We start from the raw sequence: 20,744 nt of genomic DNA on the forward strand, positions 1-20,744 counted from the left end.
CCATTCCCCAGTCTGGTGGCTCACTGGAATTCCCTGGGGCGGGGTGGGGGTGGGGGTGGGGCACCTTAAGAATATTAATGGTTGTGACTAGCCCCCAGACACTAATTTCAATGGCTTGAGGTTGGGCCTGGGAGCTGGAATCTTTAATAGGTTCCCCATGACTTCAAAGTGCAGACAAGTGTGGGAACCAATACAGGAGGGTTTTGTTTTGTTCTCTATTTCCCTTCGGTACTCGTTTTTTAAATATTTACGAGCAATTCTGAATAATGTTTTACTCACCCATTTCTGCTGTCAGTAGACATGATGATTATGGCTCATTTGTGATTCTGCGGGGCTGAAGGATATTTACCAGGCCATGTGTGACATGTTGTAAATTTTGTTCTCCTCCCCCACTTTAATGAGGACAATAGAGTCCTAAGTATAAGAATTCTCAATGTTGGAGGTTTCCAACTGCCTCAATTTGAGATACTTGAGGACCTCACTCTTTGTAACTCCTTATTTCCCCCTCAAAAGTTATGTTTAACCTCCCAGGATTTTGTAGGAATTGCCCTTTGAAGAGAGCATGAATCTGTACACTCATTCAGACAATAAAGAGAGCCCAGTGCAGGGGCACGAGAGTGTCTGTATGGACAGATGAAAAAGCCAGAAAAGATGATGGTGCCTTTATCCTTGTCCACACGTAATTCATATCAAAAATGAGTCCCAGTCACAAAACTGTGTAAGAAAATTCCTAAGAATTCCTTTTCCTTTTTGGCATTGGGAATCAATGTCCTAAGCATACACTTCATCAGTGTGTTAGGTGAATGTTTGTGATTCATCACCCAGTTGTGAGGACTTGGGTCACCTAACATCCATGCTGCTAAAGAGAATATGTTCACTATAGATTTTTACTTAATAAAAATATTCTCCTTTTTGACCCAGTCAGTATTATCAAGTTGCCTAAGATATATCACTGGGCTTATCATGTTTCAAACACCAGAAGAAACTGGATAAAGGGGGAATTTTCATGTTGATTTTTGAGAAGCCACTTTTACAAGGCTCCAGCAAGTAATACAGAATCTCTTTGCCTTCTCTGAGCTGCCCTCTTATTGAAATGGCAAGTACCACCGGGATACAGAGCTGCCATTTCATTACCCTACTTCCTATTACTGGGAGGGTTGGGACTGACCCTAAGGAGTATGAGACCCTGTTGCGAACACTGCCCTCCTGGCCTAAGATATAAACAGGGGAAAATCAGTCCACCTGGAATGGTAACCAAAGTCCCAAATAAGCAACCATCCCGAGGAGACAGGTGTCAAAGGCAGCAAGGAGCTGTCCTACTTTTCTGTAGCAGTGATGCTAAGAGGTTTCAGGGACACTCATAGCTGTCAGAATGACTATCCTGCTTTTTTTTTTTTTTTTTTTTTTTTTTTAAGATTCTACCTATTTATTCATGAGAGACACACAGAGAGGGAGGCAGAGACATAGGCAGAGGGAGAAGCAGGTTTCATGCAAGGAGCCCAATGCGGGACCCGATCCTGGATCCCAGGATCAGACCTTGAGCCAAAGGCAGATGCCCAACCACTAAGCCAGCCAGGTGTCCCGACTACCCTGCTTTAAACCTACTAATCATCACCCACTGCAATTAGAATAAAATCCCAAACCATCCAAAGGCCCACAAAAGTCCCTAATCTGGACCTCTTTCCTACCTCTCCAAACTCAACTTCTACCCCTCTTCCACATGTTCATCAAGCTTCTTTCTGTTCCAGGAAGTGGCCATGCTGTTCCCACCTCAAGGTGCTGGCACTGGTTTCCTGTGCCTGGCCTCTTCCTAGGACTTGTCCTGTTGATGTGTGTCCCTCATTTTAGAAATTTTCGCACAATCTCCTTGCCTCCTACTTTAAAGCATAAGCCCTCAGAGTGCAATGACAGTATTTCAGCTGCTTTGGATCTGCCAAGGCATTTATAAATCATATAGTATACTAGGTGTTGATAATGGGGAATGCTTCATCAGTTCCCATTCCAAGAAAACTAGCAGCAGGCATGGCCCTCACTTCAGCAGCCCAGAGCATCCCTGCTGGATACACTGATTTACAAGCACAGACAAAACAGGGCTGCTCCTCACACTTGCCTGCAGTATTTATACCCATAGGCATAACTTTTCAGTGCACTGTGCCTTGATAATTGTTTTTGGCCTGTTTACTGCTAAGGCTTTAGTTTTAGCAAAAGCATTAGATACGCAACAGAGAAAAGAATGGGAACATTAGGCCCTTGAAAATAAAATTATTAGAATGTTAGGCAATAAAGGGAATGAAATCTCACATTGAGGCTAATACAAAGTGACTTTGGAAGCTGTTTCAAGTGAACACCATAACAGGCAGAACTGAAGCAAACTGCAATACCAATGAAATGCTAACGCTGTGCGTTTTTATCATTATCCACTGTGATTTGTTTCCCCCCCCGCAGAGTAAGACAAATGACAGTCAAGTCAAAGCTCACATTTTTTTTCCTTAAACCCCTGACTGAAGTTGGGCCCTCCACAAAACTGTGGAGCTGCCAAGCATGTGCTCATCCTTTGAAATAAATACAATGCTGAAATGGATGTTTTCAGATGCCAGCTGTATAACATTGGGACTTCTATGTCATTTGCATACACCTGTACCAAACAGCTGATGCTTAGAACACTACTGCCGTGGCTCCCTGCAGCACAGTCACGTCCACGGGCTTGGATATGGAAGGGGACATCCCTTTAAAGTGTGCCTGCCTGAGCTGGGGGCTGTAGTCCCCAAATCACACTTATCTATTTCTATGTAGACTTCGGTTTCATTACCACCTTACTCTAATGAAACAAATGAGCACACGGTCAAAATCATGCTTATGATTCTCCACTTTGGTTTTCCAGCTAAGTTTGTTTCATTTGGTTTTGAAGTGCTCCTACCCATACATACAATTGCCAACTTGGCACCTCCTCTTGGATATTTATGAGGCACTTCCAAAACCAAATTCGTATTTTCCCCCTCAAACCTATTCCTATCGTAAATGACACCATTACCACCACTATGCCTATTAATAACCATCATAACTGCAGAGTCATAAAATTGTTTTTATTTCCAATTCTTGCAGAAGAGGTTACAGTGAGTAGGTTAGTCAGCTGGTCATACAGACAGAGAGAGCCAGGATTTGAACACACACCAGGTTTAACAAGAGTCCATCCTGCTAACCACCAACTCCTTACCTTCAGCTAATGGCTTTAGGCCTCACTGGGTGACCTAAAAGTCAGAACTGTGATATCATTCTTTTGTTATACTCCTATTTCCTTTAACCATCCCTTAATAACCAGTGTGCGTACATGCTCTATCTCCTAAATTCCACTGTAGCCCACTTACTTCTGGCTACTACTACTGCTGCTACTATTCTATTTGAAACTACCATCACCAACTCCTCCCTCACCAGTTGCCGTGACAAGCTTCTAACTAGTCCTCCAGTCAGACCCTGTTGCCAGATGACCACAAACAAAAAGACAATGTAAGCAATGAAATCATATGGCACTATTTGGTCAGAAAGTGGTCAACCGGATGATCCATATTATTTATACTTAAAAAATGTAGACTATTCTGTGAACAATTTTGAGACCCTTTAATTCCCAAGAAGGTGCACAAACCCCCAGTGGTCAAGCTGACTCTGACTCATTCTTCAGATGGTAGCTTCAGATTCATTCTTTGGGGATTTGTTCTGTTACTCTCAGAATATGCTCTCAGAATATGTTACATCCTCACTGCAACCCATATATTTTCATAATCCCAATGTAATGGTGTGACTGATGTCTGCCTTTCTGGGTTAAAAAGCTTCATAAGGGGGTGCCTGGGTTACTCAATAGGTTAAGCATCTACCATTGGCTCAGGCATGATCCTGGGTCCTAGGATTGAGCCCTGAATTGGGTCCCTGCTTAGTGGGGAATCTGCTTCTCTCTCTCCCTCTGCCTGCCCCCCCACCCCCGCCCATCTTGTACATGCTCTCTCTCTCACATGAATAAGTAAAATCTTAAAAAAAAAAATGAACGTTTTATATGGGTAGGGACTGAAATATTTGCCCTTTCCTTACTAGTCTCAATTGCCTAGCAGAGTGTTTGGCAAATAGGAAGTTTGCAAGTATTTGTAGGATAAATAGAGTTTTTCCATAATTAGAATGGCTTTAATATTTTCTAATTCTGAAGGTACTATGTATCATGTAGAAATTGCAAGCTATCTAGGAGAAGTTAAGAATGTAAAGGTCAATTCCTTCCCATTTCTTCTTCAAACTGTGCTTGATCAATACTTATTTTTACCTGTTGTGAACCAACTTTGCGTGGCTTAGACAATGTGCAGGTGATTTAAAGTCCATGGGATTTCCCCTCATTAGGCACCAAATATGCATAAATCCTGAAAACAAGACTAATCTTTCTCTCGCTTTTTTTCTTTTTCTTTTCTCCACTGTGGGTTTCAGCGAGTTGTCCAATACCAGAACTGAGCACATGCTCCTTGTGGCAGGGGTATTGCATGCATTTTTATATCCCTGGTGGCTATCCCTGAGCCTGGGTAAGTTTTTGATAATTTATGCTTGGCTAGAAACAGAACCTTATGAAATTTTCCTTGACCCATAACCTATTAAAGCATCTGAGATGCAAATTCTAAGTTAAAATGTTCTGTTCTATGCTTATTTCAAAGTCCATCCCTCAATGGAGAGTTTGTTTAATTTAATATATTCAAGTTCCCTTCTGAGGAATGATAGTTAACCTTAAAACTTAGTCTGCTTCTAAACTTCCCCAGTCTTAGCAGAGCACACCTGTCAAGGTGTTAAAAATACCAGTTACATAACAAAGGACAATTTAGATGCACTGCCAAGAACAAAAAGTAGCTATTTTCTCTTTGGTTCCTGATGAACTGCCATTGTTTATTGTTTAATAATCACCACCATCTGCCATTTAAAATTTTCACACCATCTGTCAATACGGCATCTCAGAGTAAAGCTGATTCACTGAGCTTCTGCTTGTTGGTCAGCCATAACGAGCCCACTGCACAGAGGACTTGACACAAGTCATTTGACTTCCAACTCAACTTCCTTAAGTCAAACAATTCATAATCTGCGTCTCTCATCCTGTCTACAAACCAGAACTAAATTTCATATTTCGGTTTTTAATTTTTATTACAGAAAATGTCAAATATATACACAAGGGAAAATACAATAGTATAAAGATCCCACCACCTACACACACTTATCAGCAGCTACATCAATGACCAATTCATGGTCAGTGTGTTTTCATCTCTCTCCCTCCCTCCACCTACCCTGCCTTATTTTGAAACTAATCTCAGACATGGTATTATTTAGTCTATAAATATTTCTAACTCTTAAAAAAAAAAAAAAAAAACTAACCCCGATGCCATTATCACACCTAAAGACATCAGCTATAATTCACATTCACCTGTTGAGTCTACTTTGCTCCTGCTGCAAAAATGGATCTTACTGAATATTTTCCTATAAACAGCTTAAAAGCCCTTTATAAACCATACACATGCTGATAAACTATTATGATCTACTTCTGGGGCAAAGAAAAAAAGCTTGTTTTCTGAATGCTGCTTAATACTGAATTTGGTTTTGGAAAAAGGTTTGCACATTATATTCCTTTATTATTCACATGCACATTATATTCCTTTATTATTCACATGCAAGGTAAAGAACAGAGTTACTGGCACCCATACTAACGCTCTTCTTTTTGAACCTTACCTAGGGTTACAGGCAAAGATAATTTCATGCTGAATTTCTACCACACATCCAAACAATTGGCTTTAGACACTGTGACCATTCACTTTATAATCTCACATCTCCCCTAATGATTTTCCTATGAATATTGGTATTAAAGAATCTGTAAGAGGTAGATCTTTTTCAAAAACCAAATGCCACATTTTTCTAAAGGTTACTGCAGGTTTTTTCCCCTTATACATAGAGAAAAAAGGACATTTATGAGATGAAGTGTCTTTCTATGAGCTCAATATTGAATTTTCCATTGTTGGTGCTCAGTCTCTCCTGGGAGGCTCTTAATTGAATCAGTCTTGAAAGGTTTTCATTGTGTTTTTCCTCGGGCTCTCTTATGGATTACAGAAGCATTCATAGTGAGTACAGCTCTAATGGAAGATGCTGTCACCCCATTACTCAGTCTGGTCTCTGTCACAATTGCTCATGGCTCTTAAGAGGCTGGCATGCTATCAGGTCAAAAAGAGGTCAAGGTAGCCAGACAGGAAGCAATAGCTCTTCACAGGGAACAGGAAAACAGTGGTAGAGAGAAAGCAGTGGTGCAGCCACCAATAACCCCCTTAGCACAAATTCTAGATGAATTCGCCCAAGCACAGCGTCAGACCCAGACATTTATCCCCAAGGACTACAGGCAAGGTAACAGGATAATGATGGCTTCTGTGGGTAAGGCAAGGCAGGAGTAAAGGAGCTCATGGGTGGGTCAGGCGCTAGTGGCATGGCCATCGGGCTGCCACCTGCACACCAGAGTGGTCTCTACACCATTTTAATAGGAAAGCTTCAAAGGAAAATGCTAGCTATCAGGAGCTAATCCTCATCTCTAACAGACTAAATGCTGCAGCTTGTAATTTTTTCTGTTCTGCTTCACAGAGTCTTTTTCTTGACTTGAGCCTTATTCCCTAAAAGAATCCTCCTCTGCCTCAGTACCCTCATCTAAAGCCGGCTGTCTGATAATGCCTTCATCTACATATGAACCACCATTTTCAAATAAGCTAGAAACAGTGCTATACAGCACTTTAAACATGTTGAGGCCCTTTTACATGCATTCCCATTTGATACACACCAAAACTCTTGCCAAGGAAAGCTTTGTTATCCTCACTTATGGTGCACCGTATAGCAAAAGTAGGGAGAAGGGTGGTGATTTCAAACTCACTAAGTAAATCTCCAAATGAAAACTTGAATAGGATTCTTAATTACCAGTCCAATATTATTTCCCTGTTATCTCATTTAAGTCTTTTTTTTTTTTTTTTTAAACAGCCTCTAGAACTTTGGGAAAGAACTTTCCAAGACCCTTGGCTGATGCGAGTTCAATAACACATTGTACGCATGTATGCATACACTCATACATTTATACACACTGCTCTGTCATTATTATCTGATTCAATTGGGAGTAATATTTTTAGTAATTAAAAAAGTAGCTTAAAGAGGACAATAGTTAAAATGATACATATGTACCTTAAAGGTGTGTGTGTATATATATATATATATAATGTGTGTATATATATATTATATATATATATAGAGAGAGAGGTGTGTGTGTGTGTGTGTGTGTGTGTGCTGTCACTCACCAATTTTTTTAATATAGGGCCAAGGGTTTTCCTTTTGAATGTGGACTCACTGGTGGACCTTTCTTACATTCACTGTTTTTGAAATGCAAAGTCTATAATTTCCACTTTACAAGGGAAAACTAGAGGGGTGCCTGTCTGGCTCAGTTGGTTAAGCATCTAATTCTTGATCTGGGCTCAGGTCATGACCTCAGGGTCATGAGATTGGGCCCCACATGGGGCTCTATGCTCAGTGGGGAGTCTGCTTGAGATTTTCCCACTCCTTCGGCCCCTCCTGCTTGTGTTCTCTCTCTCAAATAAATAAATACATTTAAAATGGAAAACTTAAAGCCACCTTGGGAACAAGCAGGGTGCAGAAGCGTTCTGGATTTTTATGATCTGCCTCTCAGTCTTTGACTGTGTGCCACCTATACATAATTCAATGGCAATTTTTAGATACTTGCTTCTTTGTTTTTACAATGCATTTAACTTGATTTTTATAGTTCCAGAAGAAGCCATTTTGGTTTTGCACTTAATAGTTAATATTTTATTATACTGAGTAGTAAAATCACACATTATATAACTGGCACAAAGAGGTCTGCGGACAACTATTGGACTCTTGGGAAGCACATGACTCTTCCACTGGAAGAAGTTTGCAGGCATTTGCTGGAGGAGTAGGTGTACTGCAAGCTCTCTGGATGTCATGGGCATGCCTCCATGGGGAAAAGAAGAGTGTCTCTTCACTTAGGGGAGAGGGGCAGGTAAGTAAGAAATGGCTATGTGTTTGTGTTATCTTTTCCTGGGAAGCAGTGCAGTTTGGTAGAAAGAACAGTTAGTAAGAAGACTATCAGAGGGGGCATCTGAGTGGCTCAGAGGTTGAGCATCTGCCTTTGGCTCAGGTTGTGATCCTGAGGTCCTGGGATCGAGTTCTGCATTTGGCTCCCTGTGGGGAGCTTGCTTCTCCCTCTTCCTATGTCTCTGCCTCTCTCTCTGTGTGTCTCTCATGAATAAATAAATAAAATCTTTTAAAAAAATAAGAACATCAGAGTTGTGGCTTGGACTCTGAGAGACTTCAGGCAATGTAACTTTATCTAGGACTGAGTTTCCCATTAGAAAAGTAAGAGAATGGACCTAAGTACTGGTTTCTTAGAGCACTGGGAATGAGAAGGATTCTTGGGCCTGGATTTGGCCCAAAGGGAAATGAGGCCTTGACAGATTGGCAGTGTCTGCTATCTGTGGTTAAGGCTAAGTGGTAGAGCACACACACATCTTCCTGGAGCTAGATAATCACGATCCCTGTGTAACCAAAAGGGCACAGGCTTCAGGTTTGCATTTGTGCTCTCCTGACCTTCAGCAAGTTAGTTACTTCTCTGAGCCTCAGGAAAGCAGGAAAACTCTTTGGAGACCTAAGATATTTTGTATCTAAATGCTACCCCTGGACTCCCCTTCACCCCAGGCCATCACATGTTCCTTAGTTTTTGATGACATCCTGTAGATCCTGTCTTCATATTAATCGCATGGATATAAATTGTCCATCATATTATAATCCTATTGTAAGGGTTTATAATGAAATCATACTTTAAGGGTAAGAAGTGTGTCTTCTTTTTTAAACACTAACATAATACTTGGTACAGTGTGTGCTCAGTAAATGTCAAATGGATAAACAGAACCGCTGTTGTGAGAATCAAGTATAGTGTGTTTAGCACAATGCAGACAACAGGTGCTCAGTAAGTGCTAATTTCCCTTCCTTCCTAAATCCTACCATCCTGGTTGACAAATTCCATGTACATAAAGAACAATATTTCTTTTTCTCTTTTGCTCTTGTATAGCACCTATGCTGTAATGTACTAGATACTTGAGAAATGCTGTAGAAAAAGCTTTGAATGAAGTGTTACAGCATTATTTGACCTTTCTTCTAGCCCCACATAAAATATTAATAGAATATAGGCGCTTGACTAGTTCTCTGGTTTAAAGTATGGTATGAAGATGATTTTAGTGTGAGATGAGTATTTATTAGTTATGTATTTATGTGAACATGTATTTCACAAAAACATTGATGTTATTAATCCTTTTTAAAAACATTTCAGTAGTGATACAAGATACAATGATTTTTTTAAAGATTTATTTATTTATTTAAAAGTGAGTGCAAGAGCCCAAGAGAGGGGCAGGAGAGGGAGAGAATCTCAAGCAGACTCCCTGCTGAGTGTGGAGCCTGACTTGGGGTTCCATCTCATGACTCTGAGATCCTGATCTGAGCTGAAACAGAGTTGGAGGCTTAACTGACATCTACTGAGGTACCTTAAGATATGTAATAACTCTTTCAAAGTAAACTGAACGTAAAAAGAAATGAGTCTATTAAAAAAATAAGCAAGTAATAATAGTATGTGGTTCTGGTACAAATCATAATTTGTTAATAGTCAAGGTTTAGGAAACTTGAAAGCAGCTAAAAGCATGAGATTCTATAGCTAATCTGAACTTTGCCTTTCCTCGGTTGTAAAGAGAAAAATTCTCAAGTTTAAGTTATCTGTAAGCCTTTGTCATTTACTATAATTAAAATTAAAGGGATATACAAGAAAATGTAATCATGCTTGACATACCCTAGGCATGTATAGTGGAGGTTATAATTTTCTGTAGTCTATATATTGTAAAGCCATTTTCTGCTAGGAAAATCACTAAAAATTGGAATGATGGCATTTTAAAGATGATAAAATCTCATGATGTTTTATAAAACAGCATTGTTTCTAGGTCTTCACCCTCTAAACAACCACTTAATTCAGTGGTTCTGAACTGGTGCTGATTTTCCTCCCAAGAGATATTTGGTTATTTGGCAACATCTAGAGAAATTTTTGGTTGTCATAACTCTGTGTGTGTGTGTGTGTGTGCGCGTGCAGTGTACACGTGCTACTGGCATCTAGTGAACAGAGGCCAAGGATGCTGCTGAACACCCCATCATGAATAGGACAGTCTTCCACAACAAATGTGGATGACTTATGAATACCCTGATCTAAAACCCGTGAGTGAATGTCTAAAATGGTTCTGATGAAAGTTTTTAAATATCTACTTCCAGGTTTATTTTCAGAAAGCAATAGGGGGAAAAAAAAAGATCTCAGAATTTTAACATACATCCACCTCTCCATTTTTAAATTTTCTCCATTTAGTTTTTGAGAATAAGTGAGTTGGAAAAGCACCTAAGTCATGGTATAAATGCCTACCTTCAGTTTATATGTCAGTTCAAGATATCAGCTTAGGTGTTCTAAGTGTTTTCTACTTTTTATGACAAATGGCCTGGCATCCATGTGGGAGGAAGGAAGGGATATGTCCGTGAACCTAGTCTATATCCTCAGCAGTCCCCTGGCACTATCTCAGGCATCTTATAGATAGTGAACAAATTCTTACTGTGTTTTATGAAATACTGGATGATGGTAGGCTATCTACAGGAAATCAATTTATTTAGGCTTCTTCCTAAGCCTCCCTTCCTTTCCTTCTGAGCTCTGTCAGTCTGGAAAAAACATTTCTTTTCTTTTTTTTTTAATTTTTTTATTTATTTATGATAGTCACACAGAGAGAGAGAGAGAGGCAGAGACACAGGCAGATGGAGAAGCAGGCTCCATGCACCGGGAGCCCGACGTGGGATTTGATCCCGGGTCTCCAGGATCGTGCCCTGGGCCAAAGGCAGGCGCCAAACCGCTGCGCCACCCAGGGATCCCTGGAAAAAACATTTCTTAAGTGCAATTGGTGACAAGGTGTCATTAGTATTTCATACTCTGTGCCCAGAAACCATTTTAGTCCAAGGATCAAACTCTTAGAGCCCTGAATCAGTCTGATTATACATATGTTCACATTTGATCTAAATAGAAGAAACAAATTAGGGTGTCATTTCCCCTTTTCCCCCACACACCTAAGGAGCAGACCATCTTTGTATAAACTTTTAGGAAACAGAAACGACTTAGGTAGGTATATACTAATTTATAGGCCTAAGTCTATGATCCCCCCAACTGAGTTAGCTACTGATTTTATATACTTTTTTTGCAGGAGTAGGGGAGAAATTTGTCAAAGGCGTCAGATAACATTAAGTTGCATTAACACAGAGAGCTGTGAATGAGCCAGGCACAGAGCTGAATAGTCCTGTATTGACTGAATAATCAAAGTGCTGCACTGTTCCAATGAGGAGGCGTGAAATGTAAGGATCAGTCCTGCCAACCGAGAGAACACATACTCAGTAAAGAACTGGTTGGTTTGGGCACAATGAATGTGCTTACTGCTTTGATCCATGGTTGGCTGATTTTTAAATCATAAGGCCTAATTTTTTTTTTTTTTTGAAGATTTTTGTGCTTTATACTTAAGGAGCTGAAATTCTATAGCGTCATTTGCTAGGATACTGATTATGTATAAGTGGGAGATTTTTTTTTTTTTATCAACAATAAATGTCTTACACTGTGAAAATAGCAGCTTGACTCCCACATTCATTTAGCAGCAGGAGGCATAAAATGGATTGGCCCTTTTGAATTATTCCAGAAATGTGCTCCAAATGCATATAGATAGATCACTAAATATAAAGCTAATTGCTTCTTTGTTTTGCTTTATCCTACTGCTAAGCAACTTTTTAAACCAAACTGTCTGATAAAGAATGGGCTCCTTCCCATCAGTGTTCTTCAGAATAAAATTAAGTCTGTAAGAAAGCAAAGCAATGTGCGTTCCCAAAATACAATCTGATGAACCCTTTTGACGACTGAAATGTATAAATGATGGACGGCCAAGTGCTGCCATTTTGACGTGCATGGGTCTTTTGTTCCTAAAGGACCTATCAGCCATGAGGAGGGCGGTTAGCTGGCTCCGGCAGCAGGGCCTTCAGAATCTGCCACTGAGCTGAGGCCTGGGGCCTCTCTCTCAGCCAATGACCGAAGATGCAGGGGCATCAGGGGCCCCTTTCTTTCCCACCCAGGGCTCCTCTCACATGCAATCAGTGTCCTGGAGCTCTCCATTGGGCTGGCCGAGGCTGTCAGGTCTCTATCACTGTTGGAAGTTCCGTCGGCCCCACTGATGCTACCTTCTCTTTATCTTTGACAGGTGTAACCACCTAATTAGCCTCTAGTGCTCCTAACTCCATCTCAGTAACTGCTTCTCAGGGGACCCAACTGACACACATCATTTCGATGCTGCTACCAAAATTTGGAAGAGGGAAAACTTCGATACTGCACTTTGAGCCAATGCCCAATGAGCTGCAAACTCTTCTTGACAACCTTGACCATCAACATTAACAACTCAGTTTGTATACTGTTTCATGATTGCCCAAACTGCTATATCCGTTCTTCATGGGCAGTAGCAAAATCCCTCTGGTGTTCCAAGCCAGTAACCATAACCATCTCCTAGAACCCTTAGAATTAATTCTCACATGGCTAGTAAGAATTCCCAAAGAGGATTAGCTTTATTCTCTGTCAGGCAATGTAGAAATTGGTTAGAAAAAGACTTTCATCTGAACAGCAAGATGGGCTGCCTTGAAAGATATTAACTGCCACTTCCCCATGAGATTTAGGGGATTAAACTGATTAAAGGAAAAAGCTCTCACAGAAAAGTGAATCAATGCAAACTCACTAATTTGAACCAATTGTTTACTTTCAAATTATGTTTTTCAGTTGTTCTGCCTCCATGGACAGGAAAGCATGCATCTCTTGCACTGGGGTAAAATATTCTACTTTAAAGTATTTCCCCAACCCAAGCACTTGTCTGCCTGCTGAGGAAAGAATGGAGTCGCTTAAACCCTTCCCAATAGGAGGAAGATGGAAGGATCTCTGTTTCCTTCTGTGATAAATAATGTGAAAACACAAGGTAAACTCAGAAATGAAAACAAAAATCAACACCACGATGAAAATACAAAGCCTCCCAATACTGGATTCTTCCTTTTACTTGGTCCATCCTGAGAATCGCTGAACTTTCTCCTCATGGCCAATCATGTCAACTTAACTCCTTTTACCCCTTGGCTGGAGGCTGGCCATTGATGCTGTAACAATCCCCACCTGTTCCACCCTACTCCTTTGCTTGCTTTATTCTATTCCCAGGTTATACAGACAGGATTTAGAAAGTCAGAGAACACTATACCTACTCTACATTCTGAGTACAGGAAGTCCTCCTATTTGAAGGCACATTGCCAATAAGAAAGGGCCATTTAAAGTGAATCCAACCAACAATCAACAAAACTAAGATGCAACCTTTGTAATGGGAAAAGATATTTGCAAATGACATTTCGGACAAAGGTTAGTATTCAAAATCTATAAAGGACTCATCAAACTCAACACCTAAATAATCCAGTTAAGAAATGGGCAGAAGACATGAATAGACATTTTTCCAAAGAGGACATCCAGATGGCCAACAGACACATGAAAAGATGCCCAATGTCATTCATCATCAGGAAAATACAAATCAAAACCAAATACCACCTCACATCTGTCAGAATGGCTAAAATGAACAACACAGGAAACAACAGACGTTGGTGAGGATGTAGAGAAGGTGGGAACCCTCTTACACTGTGGGTGGGAATATGAACTGGTGCAGCCACTCTGGAAAATAGTATGGAGGTTCCTCAAAAAGTTGAAAATAGAACTACCTTATGATTTGGCAAATGTACTACTAGGTATTTACCCAAAGGATAAAAAATATTGATTCAAAGGGACACATGTACCCTGATGTTTATAGCAGCATTGTCACAATAGACACATGAAATAAAGAGCCCAGATGTCCATCAGCTGATGAATAGATAAAAAAGTGATACACACACACACACTCAGGAATATTACTTAGCCATCAGAAAGAATGAAATCTTGCTATTTGCAATGATGTGGATGGAGCTAGACGGTATTATGCTGAGTGAAATAAATCAGCCAGGGAGAGGCAAATACCATATGATTTCATTCATATGTGGAATTTAAGAAGTGAAACAGATGAACATGGGGCAAAAAAAAAAAAAAAAAAAGAGATAGGCAAACCATAAAACATACTCTTAATTATAGAGAACAAACTGAAGGTTGCTGGAGGGGAGGGAGATGGGGAGAGGAGTTAAATGGATGATGGGGATTAAGGAGGTCACTTGTGATGAGTGCTGGGTCTTGTATGTAAGTGATGAATCACGAAAGTCTACTACTGAAACTAATATTACACTATATGTTAATTAACTGGAATTTATATAAAAACTTTAGAAAGGAAAAAAATTACAGGGAATCCACTTAAAATGGAATGTAAATTTCATAGAAAAATAGGTCAATCAAGATTTTATTTTGAGAAATGAAATAAAATTCATGAAAATGAATCTATTTTATTTTCCATTTAATCAAACTTAGGTTATAATTGCGACTATGTTCTAATTCTTAGAACTAAAAATGAATGAAGTGTTGATTAGGAGGGTTGTGTAATTTTCTCCAAAACTAAGTTGTAGTAGACTATGACCATTTTACAGAAAATGCACAATTATTTGAGGGCTTCAGCATTTCCCCAAAGGTCCCTCACATCCCTTTGAAGTTTGTATCTTTCCTTTTTGAAGTACCTATCATGTTACCATCCCTGCTGATTTTCCCTTTTCCAATTGTCAAATGGTCTTGCCAACTCCTTCTTTAGCAATGGTTTTGGTTTGTTTTCAGCAGAGCTCTGACATCACTTTCATTGACTTCATGAAATCTTGCATATTGTATATTGAGTATAGTTTCACTTGGCAACTGACTTGCTTTGCTTTGGCACTAGTTTGGTGAGGAAGGCAGTAATGGTATAGACAGGAATATTTGAGAAGGGCACTAATTTTTTAATTGGTCAATTCATTACTAAGTGCTTCCTTGTTAGAATGAACTTTTCTTTCTTTTATAACCCCCTAACTGCTAGAAGCCAGTTAGTAAGATCCCAGGGAGTCAGAATTTTTGGTACTTCACTTCGATTGATCCTTGAAGCTGCTGTACATTCTTTCAGACCTAAGTTTTAACTGGAAAATCTTTTTTTTTTTAAGATTTTATTTATTTGAGAGAGACAGTGAGAGAGAGCGAGAGCAAGAGCCTGAGTGGGGTGGGGGGGAGAGGGAGAGGGAGAAGCAGACTCTCTAATAAGCAGGGAGCCTGACTTGGGGCTCTATACCAGGACCCTGGGATCATGACCTGAACTGAAGGAAGACACTTAACCGACTAAGCCACCCTGGCACCCCTAAGTTGGAAAATCTTTATAAGTCATCTGAGGCCTAGAGATACTGAGTCATCCCAAGCTCAGTGGCAGAGCCAAGGCTAAAGCAAAAGTTAGCCTACTCCATGGCTTTATTCTTCAGACCACACTGCCTATTAATCCTCCATATAAAATGAATTAAAGCAGAGAACACTAGGAGAGAAAACAGAAGATGTATTTCTATTCCTGCCCATGATGAACACACTGTGGCCCTGGGCAAGTTACTTAACTTTTCTGGCTTTCAGTTTTCTCTGAAGTCTTATATAACAGAAAATAGTTATGGTTACTGGTTTGGGGTCCCAAAGATACCACGAGAATTTTGCTACCACCCATTCAGGAAAGTCATATACCAATCTGGGCAGTCACTACACAATACAAAGAACTGGGTCACTGATATTAAATGATCAAGGTCCCTGGGAAATGACTGCAGTTCATTGACCACTGACTCAAAGGGCATGACGTCCTATAATCGTTCTGTTCTCATTCCCCAGGACCTCTCACCCAAATCCCAATGAAATCCTCATGTTATGATCAAGTATGACCACTGTTTTCTCGTGAAGAAGAAACTGTATCAGACATCAGATGTATGTCTTTGTCATGTGCACACACCCCTCCATCCCAGTCTTGCACTCTCTTTTCTCTGTGCCTCATACTTCAGAAGGATAAACTTCCTACTTTCAGAAGGCTGTCCTTCCACCTGGCTGTTAGTCCCTGAGACCCTGCTTGCTCAGTTTCTCCTGTTCTTTCTTCATCATCAGTTTCCTCAATCTCTTCCTTTACACTGATACAAGGAGTCACAGAAGTCACCTAATTAGAACCAACGATGGATGCTTGCCTCCCTTCCTTTAGCTCTCGGAAAAGCACGAGTCTCTCCTTTAATTCATGGGTACTTCACAAACACCTACAAGTCCTCCCTTTTCTGTTTCTAAAAGGAAGCACAGATGTCCAGTATTCTATAAAAATCTTCATGTGATACTGTATTCAATCTAATGATCATCTTTCTTTCTATACACTGCAAACTTTTTAAACAAATTGTCTGTGTCTACTATCTCTTCTTGCCCACCACCCACTTGTTATCTCCCACCCCCTTAGAATTCCTTGCACAGATCACTCTATGAAAATTTCTCACTGGAAAATCACCTACTCACTTGTAATTGTGAAATCACAGAATCAAGGAATTTTAAGATACTAATAAAAATAAAAAGAAATTTTAGAGCTGGAAGATATCATTGGTATTTATTCCAAGTCTCTCATTTCACAGATGAAGAGCACACACACAATTCATGTGACTTCTTTCTCATTTGCCTTGATCTCCCTTGTAGTACTTGATATTGTGAATTTCTTTCTTCTGAACAACATAGGTTAAATAAATAAAATACAATCTGATTTTTTTTCTGATCAGTTCGGAAGAAAACCTGAGAAACTTTCCTGAGGATAAACTACAATAGGCACGAGACAAAGGTGACCATTACATGTGCTTGTTTCCGTTTAGATTCTTGGGTGAGGCCCCTATCACCCTTCACCTCCCCCTCTAACCATCACCATGTTTTAATTTACTTTAAAGCTGTTTTCATAATCATCAGAGGCTTTATTTTTTACTGAAATAATTCAATATAAATGTGCTTTGTCTTTCTGCGCTGCTGGAGCTCAGCTGCTTATACCTTTAGAACAAATAACTTCATGTTTTGTTCTTCTACTACAATATATTCATTTGGTTATATCATAACTCTGGTAACTAGTGTACCTTAACATCAAACATTTTTCTTCCTTTTCTGATAGGAAAGTACACCGTTTTTTACTGCCAAGAAGTTCTCAGATGTAGAAACAAGAAGGAGCCAGTCATCACTGCTCATGAGAACAGGGACATGGTGTTAATTTGAAGAAGGAAAACTAAGCTCTCTTCCCACTCTGCTTAAAGGAACATAGTCTGAATCCATTCTCAAGTGCTTTGGAAATCTTCTGGCTATTTTCAAGGTGCTCAAGATCCAGCCCAGGGAAACATATCCTGACCATGGGTAGAAAGGACGGTGTGCCCATTTTAGACCGATTTGTAGCAACAAGACTCTCCAGGTACAGAGAGTGCCAGCAAAATACAGTTTTAATGAAATGGTTAGCTTTTCATATAAATGTAATGGAATTGCCTTATCTGAAATCTCAAAGTCATTAGGGGCAATTTATGAAGAAAATATATCATTCAATCTTATTCCTTTTGCAGCAGGTAGCAATCAATAGTCTCACCACTTCCTAGTTACTAAAAAGAGAAGCCCCATAAACTCATGGAAGCAGCTGTTGTGATATTTACTTGATGCTGATAAGAGTAAGCAAAATTTCATTATATGATATATATAAAAATAAAATATGTATCTATAAATATATTTACTTAGATATAAATATCTATAAATATTTATGATGCATATGTATTTATGGATATAAGTAGTTTATATGTACATATATATATAAAAGATGTACTTCTATATGATGGAGCACTCACTTTATTTCACCTTCTTTTTTTTATTTTTTATTTATTTATGATAGTCACAGAGAAAGAGAGGGGGGGGGGCAGAGACACAGGCAGAGGGAGAAGCAGGCTCCATGCACTGGGAGCCCGACGTGGGATTCGATCCCGGGTCTCCAGGATCACGCCCTGGGCCAAAGGCAGGCGCCAAACCGCTGCGCCACCCAGGGATCCCTATTTCACCTTTTCGTGTGAGGAAAAGTAGGCCAAAAGATAAAAATATGCAATGATCCTAGTTGTGCATGCAGTTATTTTCAGAATAAGGCAACAATTTCATCGTCTTACCCTAACTATTGAAGGATGGATAGAAATCAAGTTAAAAAGAAAGAGTCACAAGTCAGTATGTCCAGTGTGGACCACTCCAAATCCATTTTCCTACATTTTACGCCTGAAATAGAACTTTTCCCAAACTCTTACTGTGAGAGAGCAGGTTGGGTTGGACAAATTATGGTAGGGGAATTAGGGAGGATATGTGGCCTCAAGAGAAGAAGGAATTTAAATAAACATTATTCTGGCATTCAGAATATTTCTTCTTGATTTGGGGAGAAAGAAGATACTCTATTATACTGAAATCCATAAACAAACTACCTGCCTAGGGCGAACACCTTTATGAAAGTGAGTTCCAAATGAAGACCTAGCATAAATCATAGAGATGTGTTAGGGGATAAATCAACACACTTACAGCACACATACAGTGCAGCCCTGGGCACTGAGGAGGAGAATGAGACAAGGTCTCAGCGGTTGGAGCTCACTCTTGAGTGAAGGGTGGCCAAGTAAATGATGGTTACCAAACAACATCAGAACAGTGCTTCAGGAAGATGTTATATGGTGGCTACTGAGAGTAGGGGACCCCAACATCTAATTAGATGTTTGAAGGGGATGAGGTGGACACAATGTGAAATGAATCAATCATATGGCTAGGAACAGGAAAGAGGGCCAAGTGCCATGAATAATTCACAACTGAGGGAGAGATTTAAGCTCTGTTTCTTCTGTACTTTGTTGCAGCAGCTTTAACCTATTTTGTGAAGCACCTAGCTTATTTGTGGAAGATATTCTAGATGTCATGGATAAGGAGAGGGTTCTGACTCTTTTAAATAAAGGGCTGGCTTTGCAAACTGTGCTTTTAACATAAGGTAGAATGTTAAGAGAATCTCTTCTCTGGGGAAGAGAGGTGATTTAAGAGACCAGGACCTAAAGAAAAATTCCTTTAGTGCTTCCTGGTGGCTCCTGAATTGACTGAACGGGCTGTGTTCACACAGCACTTTAATACTAACTTAAAATATACACTGCTTTACCAAGGTGCCCTTCCGTAGCAGACAGGAGATAAAACAACCCATGTCCAAGAGATTAAAACAGGAACAATTTGGTAGACTAAAATCTTGGTCAATGGAAATATTTTAGTTAATGACAACCAGCAAATTCTCTTTGTTTTGTTCACTTATTATTAGTCAAAAATCCTAGGAAAAAGTCACTGAAAAATATTTTACTATTATCGGATGGTTTATAACCTTGTACTGCTTCCAGTTAATATCCTTACCACCAGCTATGATGGCAGAGCACTGCAGGTGACAAGATAGGAGACTAAATTGGAACATTGGTGGCCCAAAGCACTCCCTGGAGACTACTTTGGGAAATAATCCCCAATATTTCCTTATTTGATTAGCACACGCTACTGTGCAGTAAAATTAGAGTTAACAGCCTATTGCACTTCATTACATACATTTTACTATATATACGTTTCAATGAGAAAAACTAAAAATGTTAAGTAATTAAAATACTACTTCTTTATTTCTCAGAATTTTTAAAACATTTGGAATTGTTTCTATCTGGCCATTCAGAGAGGTATGGACAAAGTTCTGAGAATGAAAGGACACAGCCAGGATGGCCTTCACCAACAGTAGCATGGAGCCCTATACACCAGGATTCTGCAGGGAGGTTTCTGGAATGGTGCGTGTACTGGTCCACACTGAGAAATAAGCAATGGGTGGTCCACAGCTGAGCTGTTGAAAGGGACATAGCATGCACAGAGTGGCCAGTTAGCAGGAGAGATCCAGGGAACACAATGGGGAGCTGAGGGAAAGTGCTGGAGGAGAGAAGCAGCCTGGCACACAGCAGCACCTTATAATAAAATAAGAGAATGGAAAGAGGGCAGCCCTGGTAGCTCAATGGTTTAGCGCTGCCTTCGGCCTAGCTTGTGATCCTGGAGTCCCGGGATCGAGTCCCATGTTGGGTTCCCTGCATGGAGCTTGCTTTCTCCCTCTGCCTGTGTCTGTGCCTCTCTTTCTCTGTGTCTCTCATGAATAAATAAAATCTTAAAGAAAAGAGAAAGAATGGAAAGTGCTGATACAGGGTTCTTCATCTGTTAACAGGATTTTCCACAAAGTATCACTCTCAACTAAGTGAGCTTCTTGATCAAATACAGAATTTGCAAATCTCTAGCCCTGGCGTTAGACTTTATTATTATAATACTCAGATATTTCTATAACAAATGAGATGGCCATACAGAATTTTATGAGACTTTGAATAAACATATATTTTTTAAAAGATGTATTTATTTATTTTAGAGAGAGAACATGAGCAGGAGGGGCAGAGGGAGAGAGAAATTTCAAGCAGACTGACTCCATGCTGGGCGCAGAGCCTGAAGTGGGGCTCAATGTCACGACCCTGAGATCACGACCTCAGCCAAAACCAAGCTAGATACTTAACCCACTGCACCACCCAGATGCCCCAAT

The 20,744-nt window shown here is 39.9% G+C and overlaps 1 protein-coding gene and 1 long non-coding RNA gene across 3 annotated transcripts in view; one reads left to right on the forward strand and one right to left on the reverse strand.

The window, feature by feature from the left end:
• Window positions 1-20,744, reverse strand: part of CERS6 (ceramide synthase 6) — a 302,264-nt gene that overhangs the window by 26,850 nt on the left and 254,670 nt on the right. The gene's annotated exons all lie outside the window — the stretch shown is intronic.
• On the forward strand, window positions 7,822-20,603 carry LOC140624217 (uncharacterized). Its single transcript, XR_012023720.1, has 3 exons — window positions 7,822-8,068; window positions 12,941-13,811; window positions 17,277-20,603. It is a non-coding gene; the product is annotated as an uncharacterized lncRNA (long non-coding RNA).

Source organism: Canis lupus, chromosome 34 (genome assembly GCF_048164855.1).
Source record: "Canis lupus baileyi chromosome 34, mCanLup2.hap1, whole genome shotgun sequence".
NCBI classification, from domain to species: Eukaryota; Metazoa; Chordata; class Mammalia; order Carnivora; family Canidae; genus Canis; species Canis lupus.